The 16,574-nt window shown below is 39.9% G+C and overlaps 1 protein-coding gene across 1 annotated transcript in view; it reads left to right on the forward strand.

Moving 5' to 3' along the window:
* The window catches only part of PCNX2 (pecanex 2), a 314,554-nt gene that overhangs the window by 185,543 nt on the left and 112,437 nt on the right, over positions 1-16,574 (forward strand). The window lies entirely within an intron of this gene.

The following is a 16,574-nucleotide window of genomic DNA, read 5'->3' on the forward strand; positions in this document are numbered from 1 at the left end:
AAGAACCAGGGCCTGTTGCATTTCCCGTTATTAGCTGCACATTCATTTGCCTAAGTAGCCTACCCCTGCTGGGTACACTCATCCCTGGATCACCTCTGTTTCTCTTCTTAGTTACAATTTTCCAAATTGCACTTCACAGATGATAATCTATTACCCCAGGTTCCTTTGTCTTCCCTTATATTCTAGTCTCCCTTGATGATTCTGTTTTCACGTTTCTGTTGTAGGTTAATCAGATTCATCTTGGCTGATACCTCTTTCCTGAATAGTTGTGAAATTTTATATTTTACTATTAAATATCATGTTTACTCCAGTATAGCACTGATACCCTTTATCAGTTTAAGAAGAACTTTCTAAATTACTAGGTTGTGAGGGAATTTTATAAATTTGTTGAATTTAGTTTTCAGCATCTTTCCTGAATCAATTAAATATTATATGGTCTGTTTACTTCATTTTTGTGAATCAGTGACATTTTTTCTAATATTTAACCATTATGTAATTAAAAGACGCTTACTCCTTGGAAGAAAAGTTATGACCAACCTAGATAGTATATTCAAAAGCAGAGACATTACTTTGCCGACTAAGGTCCGTCTAGTCAAGGCTATGGTTTTTCCTGTGGTCATGTATGGATGTGAGAGTTGGACTGTGAAGAAGGCTGAGCGCCGAAGAATTGATGCATTTGAACTGTGGTGTTGGAGAAGACTCTTGAGAGTCCCTTGGACTGCAAGGAGATCCAACCAGTCCATTCTGAAGGAGATCAGCCCTGGGATTTCTTTGGAAGGAATGATGCTAAAGCTGAAACTCCAGTACTTTGGCCACCTCATGCGAAGAGTTGACTCATCGGAAAAGACTTTGATGCTGGGAGGGATTGGGGGCAGAAGGAGAAGGGGATGACCGAGGATGAGATGGCTGGATGGCATCACGGACTCGATGGACATGAGTCTGGGTGAACTCCAGGAGATGGTGATGGACAGGGAAGCCTGGTGTGCTGCGATTCATGGTGTCGAAAAGAGTCGGACACGACTGAGCGACTGAACTGAACTGAACTGAACTGAACCATTATGTGATAAACCACATTTGATCATGATATATTTATATACATTTATAGATTCATTTGGTAAATATTTTATTGAGGATTTCTGCATTTATATTAATAGGTGAGAACATCTGTATTTTCCTTTCTGATAATATTCTTGCTAATTTTTTTGTATTACAAAATAGACTTCCAATATAAACTGTGAAGTTTTACTAAGGTGCACATTTTAAGGCTACATCTTTTCCTCTACAAATAGCTTTAACTGAATTCCACAAGTTATAATTGGTACTACTGCTTTTCATTGTCATTCATTTTCAAGTATTATCTGATTCTGGTTATCACTATCAATGCTGTTTTTATTGTTGTATTATATCCAGAGTTTGTGGTTGTTGTTGCTATTATTGTTTTGTTGTCTTATTATTATTGACTTTTAATTTAATTACAAAGCAATCTGCTGCTGCTGCTAAGTAACCTGCATGATACCAATTCTTAGCATTGGTTAAACCTTCTTTTGGAGTTTGGTCATTCATCAATTCTTATAAAGTACATATGCTTGAAAATTATATTCTGTCTCTTTGGATTGACTGCAAGATTCTAATACACACATCTCAGATAAAGCTTGTTAATTCTACTGTTCAAATATTTTATATCTTCATTTTGTTTGTCTAATTAAGCAATTATTTTCTCAGATGCCTGTCTTAAAATCTCTCCCTGTGATGTAGATTTCTTAATCTTCTCCTGTAATTCTGTCCATTTTTACTTTAGATATCTTGAGATTATATGGATAAGTACATACTTTCCAATTAATTGAATCTTCTGGTGACTCTTTCTTTTCATCATAACATACTGATTTTTATTCTTTATTGAGTAAAAGTCTAGTTTGTCTAATATTAATATAGGTAAGCAAGTTTTCTTTTGATTAGGATTTGCCTGGTATATATATTTTTCATTCTCTTTTTTTTTCAATGAGAAAGTTTTATTGATAACTGAATAATTTATGTAACCACTTATCTTAAACTTTCTAAGTAATTCTACTATTTCTAATGAAAGCATTTAGCACAATTTTCCTTGTTAATACAGACTGAGAATCTTTACATTTTCATAGACAAATTGTATCCATTTACATTTACTTTTTTGCTTTTACATTTTTCTACCATGATTTTTTTTTCTTTCTTTCTATGATGCTTTTTCTTTGCCTTCCTACTCCTCTTTTTTTTGCCTTATACTGAATTGAATGAATTTTATTTGGTCCCTTCTTTCCCTGTAGTGCTTGGAAACTGAATATTATTCTTTTAGTCCTTTAGTGCAATGAATCTCGATGTGTGATCCTCAGAAAAGCAGCATCAAAATCACCTGGAAAGTTATTCTGGTCTGCATCCTAAATCTACTGAATCAGAACTCTGCAAGTGGGAATCAGAATCCTTGATTTACAAGCCCTCCAGGCAATTCTGATTCACATTAAACTTTGAACACTTTAGAGGTGTAGTGGATACTGGTAAATCATCAAGATTAGCCTATGAAATTAAAAATGTCTTTTCTTCTCTCAGCCCAAAGACTTAACCTTCAACTCCAGTTGCCCTCCCACATCTTAAATATTTATATCCAGTATTTGGTTTACCTTCAAATGTATCACTGTCCTTATGATTATTTTTACAATTAATCCTCACATTGATATTTTAACACTTCAGCAGTTTTTTTCTCTCCATTATTCTAGTATATCCTTTCTTCCTTCAGGGGTAAGTTTCCTTTTTACTGAAGTACATTGTTAATTGTCCTTTCTTTGAAGTTCTGTGAGTAATAAATTTCACCCTTTGTCTGAAAATGTCTTTTTTTTCCCCTACCTTACACTTAAGTGATACTGGAGTTCTGTGAAAAACTAACCTGACAGATATTTTTATCACTTTAGAAATATTACTTTATTGTCTTTTGGCATGTGTTTTTGCTAATGAGAAGTCTTCTGTCTATTCATGATTTATTTACAAGTAATCTATAAGATATTTTTCTTGTTGGCTTTGATGTTGCTAGTAGTTATTTTGCTACTATAGGCAGTAAGATGGGAGTTCTTTTTATTTATCCTGTATGGGACTTGATGTAATTCTTCAATGAAGAACTCATGTTTTTCTAAATTCTGGAAAATTCTTAGACATTTGCCCTTCGAATGTTTTCTCTTCTTTTTCTCTCCATACTTTCCTTCTGGAACTCCAAAATTAGATGCATGTCGTATCTTCTTAGTCTGTCATCTGTGCTTCTTAGCTTTGGATTTTTTTCCTTTCATCCATCTATGCTGTGTTCCAGGTGAGTCACTCAGAGCGTCTATTCTCTGCTTCTCTGTTTTGTTTTCACTGATCTGCTTTTAAGCCATCTCCTGGGCATTTTATTTTAATGACTTCATTTACCACTTCTAGAATGGGTACTTCTTCCTTTTTCAATTCCATTTGTTCATTTTGCGTATTAGCTTACTCTTTTATTATTGCTTCTTTTTTATGTAAGCTCTTTACTCATTTATTTAGATTCTTTTATATTTTTCTTTTTTTTTCTTTATTTTTTAATATATTTTTATTACTTCAGATTCTTGGGATACTAGTTGTCCTGTGTGTTGCATCTACTGACTTTTTCTCGTTTGCTGTTTCCCGTTGTAGTTTGTAATTTTCAGTGCAGACAGATCTTCATTGGGAGTTTGTGTTTATCTGTGGGAGGCTTACATATTCTGGTTGTGGAAGTGTCCCTGAAGACAATTTATGAGAGAACGTTTTGTCATCCTCCACTACTTTTAATGTTAGTCTCTCAGTTTTGCATTCCTGCTCTTCTATAACAGCTTTTATTTCAGCACCTCTCCCCTGCGTTATGATGGCTAAGGCTTTGGTGTGTTGTGGGTGGTTGATTTTTATCTACTCTATACCAGGGAGAAAAACAAACTTTTTACTTTCTCCCAGTCCTGGTAGGTGGGGCTTTCTAATTTACACTTGGTTGGTATGGCTGCCCTTCAAGTCATTAAAATTCAAGTACTCAGCTCCTGTAGTCCATATTCATGCCCTTGTCTTCTTGGAGTCACGCTGGTGTTAGTTCAGATATAACATTCACATTTAAAATCCCCTCTTTGCTTCTGACTGTTAGAGGTTTTCTTCTTTGGAATATCATTTTTCTTATGATATTTTAGATTATTTGGATATGCGTATATGTATATATATTTATGTGTGTATTTTTACAGTGGATGGAAACCTTTCTATATTACCATGCTCCCTGAAACCCATCAATACTTTGCTAAACAGTGTGTTATATAATAGACTTCCAACACAAATTGTATATTGTGGTAGAATCCATTTCTCACTTTCTGAAATTCAGTTGTGTAAACATTTATAACCACTGACTGAAAAGTTTACTTAACTTACAAAATTTTAACTCATATAATAGCCTCAAATTTATCATATTTGATCTTATCAATCATTTATTCTATAAAAGTGGCTCTCCCCCTTACCTAAAAAGTGGTATCTCACATTTGAAAAGTCACTACTTTACTTTTTCCATTCCTTCTTGAACATTTTTCTACTCCCCATATCCCTGCCTGTGCATCAGCATGTCTGATCGCTTTCCCCAATTCTTTTATTCCTGGTTTTCAATCCCTCAGCTGGGCTCCCACCTGAATTCATCACTGTGTCCCACCTTGAACTTCCAAATGTCTTCCCATGGGAAGACCCGTCCTTTCAAGCACTCTCATCTCTGCTCTCTCAGCATTCTCCCATTTTGAACTCAATTCACTTTTAATTCAATAGCTAGTCTCTGGGAATCCTTTCAGCCTTGCCTGCTTCTTCGAGTTCAAACACTGATAATCATAAGTTGCATATTTTTCTGAGTTAAAAAAAAATGAATGAATTTGACAACAAAATAAAGAAAAAAAAGAACTAATATGGGATGGGAGACTAGTAAGGCTGGAGCAATAGGGATAACAGGTAGTGATTTAATTTAATCAAATGGACTTATCAAATGGGCAGCTCCTAGTATAAGAACATTCAGTCAATGGTGAGTTATTTCATTGGGAAAGGGGGAGGAAGTTCCCAGAGGAAAGATGGCCTATGCCTTATTTAAGAATGTACTAGCAAGGAAATGGGTTAAGGTCATATTTATTGGGTGACACTTCTCTTAAGATAGTTTGTGAATTTATGTAGATTGCATTTTCTGCCTAGAGCAGAGATACAACAGCATGTCTATGCCAAATTGAAAAGATGTTTCCAAAAAGGGTTATTTGAAGTGAGAGTATTTATGGTGTCTTTCTTTGGGAAACAGCCAGAATTATTCCACTGTGACTTCTTTTCATCTTTTTCAAGTGTTTTTAGTGGAAAAGACCCAAATGATTTTGTTTTCTCATATAGTCATACTTGGGTAATTTGGGAAGTTTATTATGCTTTAATAGGCCTGAGATTTAAGAGCTTGGCAGCAGAGCATTAGGAATGAGATAAGCTTCATAAAAACAGCGGCCTCATACTGTCTAAGGAGATGCAAGTTCATAGCTAATGGAAATGGGACTTCTATTTAAAGTACCTCAATGTGTACATATCAGTCCCAAACTCACACATTGCTGTATATAAAGAGATAACCCACGAGGACCTAGTGGATAGCACAGGGAACTCTACTCAATACTCTGTAACAACCTAAATGGGGGATTTAAGTTTTCTCATTTGAAATAGATATATGTTTGTGTATAACTGAATCACTTTGCTATATACCTGAAACTAACACAGCACTATAAATCAACCCTGTGTGTGTGCTTAATCGCTCAGTTGTGTCCAACTCTTTGTGACCCCATGATTGGAGCCCATCAGGTTCCTCTGTCTGTGGGATTTTTTCAGGCAATAATACAGGAGTGGGTTGCCATTTCCTCCTCCAGGGGATCTTTCCAACCCAGGTATCAGACCCACATCTCCTGTGTTGCGTCTCTTGCATTGCAGATGGATTCTTTACCACTGAGCTACTTGGGAAGGCAGGAAATCAACTCTACTCCAATATAAAATAAAAAAATTTTTTAAAGTACTTAAGTGCAATGCTGTGCTGCATGTGGTGGTGTTAGTGTTATTCTTTCCATTGACTCTTATCTTAAATGAGTTATTATTTTATAGATAATGGTCTTATATGATACACAAGGTGCTTCTTCATACGTGCTTCTCATTAATGATTCAGTTCAGTTCAGTTCAGTTCAGTCACTCAGTCGTGTCCGACTCTTTGCAATCCCATGAATCGCAGCACGCCAGGCCTCCCTGTCCATCACCAACTCCCGGAGTTCACTCAGACTCACATCCATTGAGTCAGTAGTGCCATCCAGCCATCTCATCCTCTGTCATCCCCTTCTCCTCCTGCCCCCAATCCCTCCCAGCATCAGAGTCTTTTCCAATGAGTCAACTCTTCGCATGAGCTGGCCAAAGTACTGGAGTTTCAGCTTTAGCATCATTCCTTCCAAAGAAATCCCAGGGCTGATCTCCTTCAGAATGGACTGGTTGGATCTCCTTGCAGTCCAAGGGACTCTCAAGAGTCTTCTCCAACACCACAGTTCAAACGCATCAATCCTTCGGCATTCAGCTTTCTTCACAGTCCAACTCTCACATCCATACATGACCACAGGAAAAACCGTAGCCTTGACTAGATGGACCTTTGTTGACAAAGTAATGCCTCTGCTTTTGAATATGCTGTCTAGGTTGGTCATAACTTTTCTTCCAAGGAGTAAGCGTCTTTTAGTTTCCTGGCTGCAGTCACCATCTGCAGTGATTTGGGAGCCCCCCAAAATAAAAGTCTGACACTGTTTCCACTGTTTCCCCATCTATTTGCCATGAAGTGATGGGACCAGATGCCATGATCTTCGTTTTCTGAATGTTGAGCTTTAAGCCAACTTTTTCACTCTTCTCTTTCACTTTCATCAAGAAGCTTTTTAGTTCCTCTTCACTTTCTGTCAAAAGGGTGGTGTCATCTGCATATCTGAGGTTATTGATGTTTCTCCGGGCAATCGTGATTCCAGCTTGTGCTTCTTCCAGCCCAGCGTTTCTCATAGAAGTTAAATAAGCAGTTAAATAAGCAGGGTGACAATATACAGCCTTGACATACTCCTTTTCCTATTTGGAACCAGTCTGTTGTTCCATGTCTAGTTCTAACTGTTGCTTCCTGACCTGTGTATAAGTTTCTCAAGAGGCAGGTCAGGTGCTATGGTATTCCCATCTCTCTCAGAATTTTCCACAGTTTATTGTGATCCACACAGTCAAAGGCTTTGGCATAGTCAATAAAGCAGAAATAGATGTTTTTCTGGAACTCTCTTGCTTTTTCAATGATCCAGTGGATGTTGGCAATTTGATCTCTGCTTCCTCTGCCTTTTCTAAAACTAACTTGAACATCTGGAAGTTCACAGTTTACGTATTGCTGAAGCCTGGCTTGGAGAATTTTGAGCATTACTTTACTAGCATGGAGATGAGTGCAATTGTGCGGTAGTTTGAGCATTCTTTGGCATTGCCTTTCTTTGGGATTGGAATGAAAACTGACCTTTTCCAGTCCTGTGGCCACTGCTGAGTTTTCACATTTGCTGGCATATTGAGTGCAGCACTTTCACAGCATCATCTTTTAGGATTTGAAATAGCCCAACTGGAATTCCATCACCTCCACTAGTTTTTTTCGTAGTGATGCTTTCTAAGGCCCACTTGACTTCACATTCCAGGATGTCTGGCTCTAGGTGAGTGATCACACCATCGTGATTATCTGGGTCATGAAGATCTTTTTTGTACAGTTCTTCTGTGTATTCTTGCCACTTCTTAATATCTTCTGCTTCTGTTAGGTCCATACCATTTCTGTCCTTTATCAAGCCCATCTTTGCATGAAATGTTCCCTTGGTATCTCTAACTTTCTTGAAGAGGTCTCTAGTCTTTCCCATTCTGTTGTTTCCCTCTGTTTCTTTGCAATGATTGCTGAGGAAGGCTTTCTTATCTCTCCTTGCTATTCTTTGGAACTCTGCATTCAGATGCTTATATCTTTGCTTTTCTCCTTTGCTTTTTGCTTCTCTTCTTTTCACAGCTATTTGTAAGGCCTCCCCAGACAGCCATTTTGGTTTTTTGCATTTCTTTTCCATGGGGATGGACTTGATCCCTGTCTCCTGTACAATGTCACAAACCTCAGACCATAGTTCGTCAGGCACTCTATCTATCAGATCTAGTCCCTTAAATCTATTTCTCACTTCCACTGTATAATCATAAGGGATTTGATTTAGGTCATACCTGAATGGTCTAGTGATTTTCCCTACTTTCTTCAATTTAAGTCTGAATTTGGCAATAAGGAGCTCATGATCGGAGCCACAGTCAGCTCCTGGTCTTGTTTTTGCTGACTGTATAGAACTTCTCCATCTTTGGCTGCAAAGAATATAATTAATCTGGTTTCGGTGTTGACCATCTGGTGATGTCCATGTGTAGAGTCTTCTCTTGTGTTGTTGGAAGAGGGTGTTTGCTCTGACCAGTGCGTTCTCTTGGCAAAACTCTATTAGCCTTTGTCCTGCTTCATTCCACATTCCAAGGCCAAATTTGCCTGTTACCCAGGTGTTTCTTGACTTCCTACTTTTGCATTCCAGTCCCCTATAATGAAAAGGACATCTTTTTTGGGTGTTAGTTCTAAAAGGTCTTATAGGTCTTCATAGAACCATTCAACTTCTGCTTCTTCAGCATTACTGGTTGGGGCATAGGCTTGGATTACTGTGATATTGAATGGTTTGCCTTGGAAACGAACAGAGATCATTCTGTTGTTTTTGAGATTGCATCCAAGTGCTGCATTTCAGACTCTTTTGTTGACCATGATGGCTACTCTATTTCTTCTGAGGGATTCCTGCCCGCAGTAGTAGATATAATCATCATCTGAGTTAAATTCACCCATTCCAGTCCATTTTAGTTCACTGATTCCTAGAATGTTGACGTTCACTCTTGTGATCTCTTGCTTGACCACTTTCAATTTGCCTTGATTCATGGACCTAACATTCCAGGTTCCTATGCAATATTGCCCTTTACAGCATTGGACCTTGCTTCTATCACAGTCACATCCACAACTGGGTATTGTTTTTGCTTTGGCTCCATCCCTTCATTCTTTCTGGAGTTATTTCTCCACTGATCTCCAGTAGCATGTTGGGCACCTACTGACCTGGGGAGTTCCTCTTTCAGTATCCTATCATTTTGCCTTTTCATACTGTTCATGGGGTTCTCAAGGCAAGAATACTGAAGTGGGTTGCCATTCCCTTCTCCAGTGGACCACATTCTGTCAGACCTCTCCACCATGACCCACCCATCTTGGGTGGCCCCACAGGGCATGGCTTAGTTTCATTGAGTTAGACAAGGCTGTGGTCCATGTGATTAGATTGACTAGTTTTCTGTGATTATGGGTTCAATGTGTCTGCCCTCTGATGCCCACTTGCAACACCTACCGTCTTACTTGGGTTTCTCTTACCTTGGACATCGGGTATCTCTTCACGGCTGTTCCAGCAAAGCGCAGCCGCTGCTCCTTACCTTGGGAGGGGTATCTCCTCACTGCCACCCCTCCTGACCTTGAATGTGGAATAGAAGCTCTAGGCCCTCCTGCACCCGCGCAGCCACCACTCCTTGGAAGTGGGGTTGCTCCTCCCAGTCACTGCCCCTGGCCTCGAGTTGGGGTAGCTCCTCTCGGCTGCTCCTGTGCTGTCGCAGCCTGGCACTCTTGGCCACCGCCCCTGACCTCTGATGCGGGGTAGCTCCTCTCGGCTGCTCCTGTGCTGTTGCAGCCTCGCACTCTGGGCTGCTGCCCCTGACTTCAGACGCGGGGTAGCTCCTCTTGGCCGCCGCCCCTCGAGTGTTCATTAATTTACTTCCTTGTGTGCTTAGACATTACTTTTTGGATACCCATAAATTTTTCTTTTTTTTAAAATCTGACTTAACCTTAGAAGAGAAGAAAGAAGTATAAAGGGAAAATATGAAGTTGAGTCTTTTAACCTGGAGCATACCTCTTTACACTTTTAGGGGGAAAAAATATGTAGGTCATATCAACCTTCTTGGAGCTGTGCCTTTAAGAAGCATAGGAAACCCAATAGCCTGCTTGTTGAGACCATTTGATTGTCACTGGACTTGTTGGGTGGACTCATCTATTGTTCGTTTGGCATTTGTACTGAAAAGGGTGTTCCAGGACAGATCAGAGCCTGGTGCATGTGGAAAAGAGGTCCCCAGTAGTGGCTGTGGCCCCGTTTGTCCCATTCAGACTTGTGACCCTGCCCACTGCTATCAGCAGGAGGGCACAAGTAGAAGACACCTTTCCTCTGCTGCTTCCTGCTATTGTCCCTCAAGGATGGCTCAGGTCCTCCTTGGGGGGGAAGATGTGGTAAGTTTGGGAGGTAGAAATCCATCACCAGGTGGAAAACTAGGAATTTCAACATCTGGATTCACATGGTCCATTGAACTCACTGTCTTCCCTAAGCAGCCCATTTATCTTCCCTGAGTCTGATTTCTTCCTCTGAAAAATAGCGGACCTGGACTTGGTAAGTTTCAGTTGTTTAGAGGGGAGCCCTAGAATTTCCTGATCAAGAGAAAATATATCCTCAAATAAGATATCCACTTGTCCTATATTGCTCATACTGTTGCCAGGCAGCATCCCAAGTCCTTAACAAAGATGAAGTCATTTCATCCTGAAATGACCATGTGGGGAGATCCTAGTATCATCCCCATGATAGGTGCCAGCTGGGATTGAAACCCAGGCAGTGTGCCCTCAGGCTCATGCTCATGCTCTTAAACACTGTGTTGTGTTGACATCTGACAAAGTGCTAGCATGTCCTTTTCCTGGTGGGAGGGTTATTAGATTATTAAATTATTGAGTTTTTACTGTATAGCTCAGGGAACTCTGGTCAATGTTATGTAGCAGCCTGAATGGGAGGGAAGTTTGTGGGAGAATGGATCCATGTGTATATATGACTGAGTCCCTTTCAGTCCACTTGGAACTATCACAACATTGTGAATTGGCTATACTCCAATGCAAAAGAAAAAGTTTAATAATAAAAGTATTTACTGAGTTGTGGAGGAATCAATCACTGCTGTATAAAGAACTGTCATTCTGGAGATCTGGCTTCAATGATTAAGAATAGCAGAGTCTGTTTGATGAGCGGCATACTGAAAATCTTTTACAAAGCTTGTATTTTATTCTTCACAGTGGTTGTGAAAAGAGAGTAAAAAAACAAAGCAGAGACATAGGAAAAGCACAAAGATACCTGGGGTCTTGGCTGCAATTAGAGCAGGAGAGTGCATGTGCCTGATTACTGGTTTTGCTTGTGTATAAATACACGTTGCTGTGCTATGCAAAAAATAATTGTGATAGATTCATTTAATCATAATGCAGCAAAGTTTAACTTGTTAATGCTTTAAACTTGCAGATGAGGCTTTCCCTGGGGCTGCCTGTCTGATTGTAGTTGCAATGCCTGACCTACTTATCAGCTTTTCCAGGAGGTGGCTTAAAAGCCTCCCAGGATATAGTCATACACTGAAAACCCAACAGGAATAACTTTTTAAAACCCATGACTCATTTTCAGGGCATTTGGGGGTTCATACATCACATAAGTTAATCGTGCTCACGCTTGCAGTTCTCACCTAGGCGTGAGTCACAGGACTAAATCTTAATAACCAGACGAAGAATTCTTAACAGTGTTGTGACGAGAATGTTTCAAATCCAGAGGCATTTTGCTTGATAGAGTTGGGAGGGCATAAAGGAGCAAGTTAATACAAGAGAGTTCATCCCCACTTCTCAGGATTTTTGCTTTTGATGTACTCTAGAGTCATTGGTTTGAATGTCTCCTGTTTTGTAATTAGCATACTCTTCCTCTGGTTGAATTAATGGTGGGGATGCGTGGATATGATAATGACCTTCAAAGAGAATCATATCTTTTAAGAGAAGTGAGTCAAGAGTTTGAGTCTATGTTTGACCTGTCTGTCCACATTGTCTTTAACTGGCGGGAAGTAAGGTGGGGAGAGGACTAATTTAAAAAAAATTATTTTATATTGGCGTACAGTTGATTAACAATATTGTGTTAGTTTCAGGTGTACAGCAAATTGATTCAGTTGTACATATACATATATTCACTCTTTTTCATATTCTTTTCCCATTTAGCTTATTACAGAATATTGAGCAGAGTTCCCTGTGCTACACAGTAGATCCTGGTTGGTTATTTATTTTAAATAGGGTAGTGTGTATATGGGAGAAGGCAATGGCACCCCACTCCAGTACTCTTGCCTGGAAAATCCCATGGATGGAGGAGCCTGGTAGGCTGCAGTCCATGGGGTCTCGAAGAGTTGGACATGCCTGAGCAACTTCACTTTCCCTTTTCGCTTTCATGCATTGGAGAAGGAAATGGCAACCCATTCCAGTGTTCTTGCCTGGAGAATCCCAGGGACAGGGGAGCCTGGTGGGCTGCCGTCTGTGGGGTCGCACAGAGTTGGACACGACTGAAGCAACTTAGCTGCAGCAGCAGCAGCGGTATGTATATGACAATCCCAAACTCTCAATCTATCCCCCCACACCATGTTTACCTTTTGGTAACCATAAGTTTGTTTTCTAAGTCTGTGAATCTGTTTTGTAAGTAAGGTTATTTGTATAATTTTTCTTTAGATTCTGTGTATAAGTGATATTATATGATATTTGTCTTTGGCTTTCTTAGTGTGATCATCTCTAGGTCTATCTGTATTGCTGCAAATGGTATTATTTCATTATTTTTATGGCTGATTAGTATTCAGTTATATATATGTACCACATCTTTATCCATTCATCTGTTGATGGACACTTAAGTTGCTTCTATGTCTTGGCTATTGTAAATACTGCCACTGTGAACATTTGAACCATGGTTTGGGAGAGGACTCACTTTTTGTGAACCTTAAAGATACAACCTCAAGCTGACGTGAGAGAGTAAACTGCTGTTCTCTCAATTTTTGGCATCTCAAAGGCCCCCAGAGCCTTGGAGACCCGTCCAGATCCAGGGTTCAGGAAGCTTAAACCAACCACTTGATTAAAACTAAAGTGGACTTTCTGAAAGAATTTGCAAGCCAATTGAAGTCAGCTCTCGGGTGGCTGTCAGTGAGCCAGAGGGAAGAAAGTGAAAGTTACTGGGAAAAAATATTTGTTTTTTGTCTTACCCAGAATGCATAGTCCTTCACAGTTCTTCTGGTCCAATTGCATCATCTTTCTCCTCCACTTTTCCTTTCTCTTTCCTCCGCCTCAGTCCTCCCCACTGTCTCTGCTGCTTTCCCTTCTCCCCCTTGCTCTCCCCTTTGCCTTCTCTCTGCCTCTGACTCTTCACTGCTAGGTGTGTGACCAGGGTCCCCAGGGGACAATTTAGACCATGGGGTTCTTGCACTACCAAACGCAGTCACTTCTCAAGAGCTCCCGATTTGCTGTGCCTTTGAGAGAACGTCTGTCCTTGGTTCATTTCTGTAGCCAGTCCAAGGAAGTTTAACTCTAAAGTCAGTCTCCAAACCCAGGATATTGATGCGAATGTAGGAAGATAGGAAAAGCGAGAGGAAGATTTGAAGAGGATTCTAATTAGCCTTACTTTTCCTCATGACATTTTAGTGAAACAGTTCAGGTTAACCTCATCTTTTGGTTCCAAAATGTTAGATAGGTAGAATAGGGAAAAGGAGTCCAAAATGATGGTGGCTAAAAGACAAAGCAGGGAAAAGCCCATGAAAATAGAACAAAAAAAGGTCCGAGGACTGGAACAACACTCCTGGCTGGCCCAGTTTACATAGGACAGGCCCAGGAAAAAAATATATATATAAAGAGGAGCCAAAGCTAGCTCGCTCTCTCCCCCACATGCTGGGGTGCTCTTCTCCTCGCGTCTTTGGATTGACATGCCCTCACGCCTTGAAGATGGATTTTCCTGCTATCTTCTAAATAAAATAGAGCTGTAACACTGATTTGTCTAAGAGCCATAACATGGTCTGTTCGAGACCTTGAGAGCTATAACACAGTCTGTCCGAGACCCGAGAGCTGTGATACACCGAGGGGGCTTTAATGTCCGTCACTCCAAATCTTTGTTGTGATGAGACAAAGAACCAAGGAGCATACACTCGCGTGATGCAAAGTCACAGATTTGACCTTTCACTGACGGGCTAAGTCATCTTGGTTCCTTGAATCTTTCTTTCCTCAGTGGCCCATTTTCTAGCCTTTGCTTTCTTTTCATTGTGATCTTCTGATGTTCTATGTCACACTTACTAAGCCTCATTAAGAGTTCTATTTTTCTTTCTCTTTTCACATCATGAGTCTGGTGAATGTATTTTACTGTCTCACATGCTAACCAGTCTAGGAACAAACACATCCTGCCATTTGAATTTTCTATTTTATGGAAAATTAGCCATAAAAAGAATAAAATAATGCCATTTCAGCAGTATGGATGGACTTAGAGATTATCACAGTAAGTCAAACAGAGAAAGACAAATATCATATGATATTGCTTATATGAAGAAACTAAAAAAATGGTACAAATGAACTTATTTACAAAACAGAAATAGATCCACAGGCATAGAAAACAGAGTTATGGTGACCAAAAGGGAAAGGGTGGGGAGGGGTAAATTAGGAGCTTGGGATTAACATATATATACTGCTATATAGAAAGTAGATAACCAACAAGAACCTACTATATAGCACAGGTATTTTGTAATTAATATTTGGTAATAATCTGTTGACAAAAAATTATTCACAACCTAAAAATTGAATTATGTTTTATTTGGCGGGAATTTTTAGGACTTCAGGCCTGGGAGGCGGCATCTCAAGAAACCCTGAGAGAACTGCTCTGAGGAGGAAAGGGGAAGAGCCAGATTATACAGAAGTTTTGCAACAAAGGGCAGGTAGTTGGGAACTTCAAAAAATTATTGTTAATTAAAGAAAGCCAGATATCTCAAGTTAAGGCATTTGGTGCTTTTCTGTGTATGGGAAGATGCAAGAGACGGCTTCTCTGAAATCATTCCTTTGATACGCACCTCAGCCGTCTGGCCCCAGTATCCGGTTTTCACATCCTGCGTTTCCTCAGGGCTCACAGTAGGGACTAGCTGCAGTCTGATGGCTGCTAGATGACAGGTACTCTTCCCTCCCTGAGTCTTCTCAGGGCTCGTTAGTTTGCATGGGAGGGCTGCAATCACTGGTGACTGTGATGTCCTTTCTTTACTGATATGGAAGGAAATATTCCATTTCTCAAACCTGTAAGGGAAAAGAATCTGAAAAAAAGAATAGACAGGCATATGTATAACTGGAATCAACTTTGCTGTATACCTGAAACTAACACAACATCATAAATCAACTATAGTTCAACTTTTTTAAAAAAATGAGGTCTCCATTATGGGTGAAGAGTGTATGTGGAGTTTAGGAAGCATGTTGGTACTTATTGGCTGCATCTAGAAGTGACAGCCACAGAATTTCACATCTGGGGTCCATCAGTCACTGCTGTCTACAAAGCAGGGGTCTGCAGTCCGTGAATCCAGCCCTCTTCATCCTTTCCAGCACAGTTATATTCCGGATCTCCAGCCCAAACCACTGGGCACTTTTCCCCTCGTGTTCATCCTTAGGCCACACAAGGTCTCTTCTCTCCAACCCCTACTTCTCCCCAGAACTCAGCTTTCTGCTGTGCTGGCTTGTCTAGCACCTAAATGCAGCAGCTCCTATATCCTGTCTTGGCTTTCTAAAGCACTTTGCAACTTGTAATTCAATCCTATGGAGCAGTTTTCTCCAGTAAGAGTGACTGAAGAGTAGGCTGAAGTCCATACACAAAACACTTGAGCAATGTCCATCATGATGGGGTTTTGCATAACTCTTTCCCTGAAAGTCAACCCAAGTATGGAGGAGGAAAGACCAAGCTGTGAGTATTCCTTTAAGAAACACAGAGATAGACCATATCATTTACTTGGTGAAATTAACCACACAAGGTTTCCTCTGATCATCTTGTTGCTGTTTGAAAGTCCCCTTGAACAGTTGTCTTGCATATGAGACAGAGGAAGTGTTGAGAAAAATTTGCACAACTTGAGAGTTGCAAGTTAAGTTTTATTTGGGGCAAAATGAGAACTTCAGCCCAGGAGACAGCATTTCAGATAGCTCTGTGAAACTACTCTAAGGGGGCAAGGCAAGGAGCTAGGATATATAGGAGTTTTGCAACAAAGGGCAGGTAGTAGAAACATCAAAAGATGGTTGTTAATTAAACCAAATAGGTCAGGTTAAGGAATTTAGTGCTTTTCTGTGTGTGGGAAGATGCATGAGTCTGGGCTTGCCAGGACATGGAAGTAACCTAGATGTCCATCAGCAGACGAATGGATAAGAAAGCTGTGGTACATATACACAATGGAGTATTACTCAGCCGTTAAAAAGAATACATTTGAATCAGTTCTAATGAGGTGGATGAAACTGGAGCCGATTATACAGAGTGAAGTAAGCCAGAAAGAAAAACACCAATACAGTATACTAACACATATATATGGAATTTAGAAAGATGGTAATGATAACCTTGTATGCGAGACAGCAAAAGAGACACAGATGTATAGAACAGACT

The sequence above is a fragment of the Oryx dammah genome, unplaced genomic scaffold (assembly GCF_014754425.2).
Source record: "Oryx dammah isolate SB20612 unplaced genomic scaffold, SCBI_Odam_1.1 HiC_scaffold_6, whole genome shotgun sequence".
NCBI classification, from domain to species: Eukaryota; Metazoa; Chordata; class Mammalia; order Artiodactyla; family Bovidae; genus Oryx; species Oryx dammah.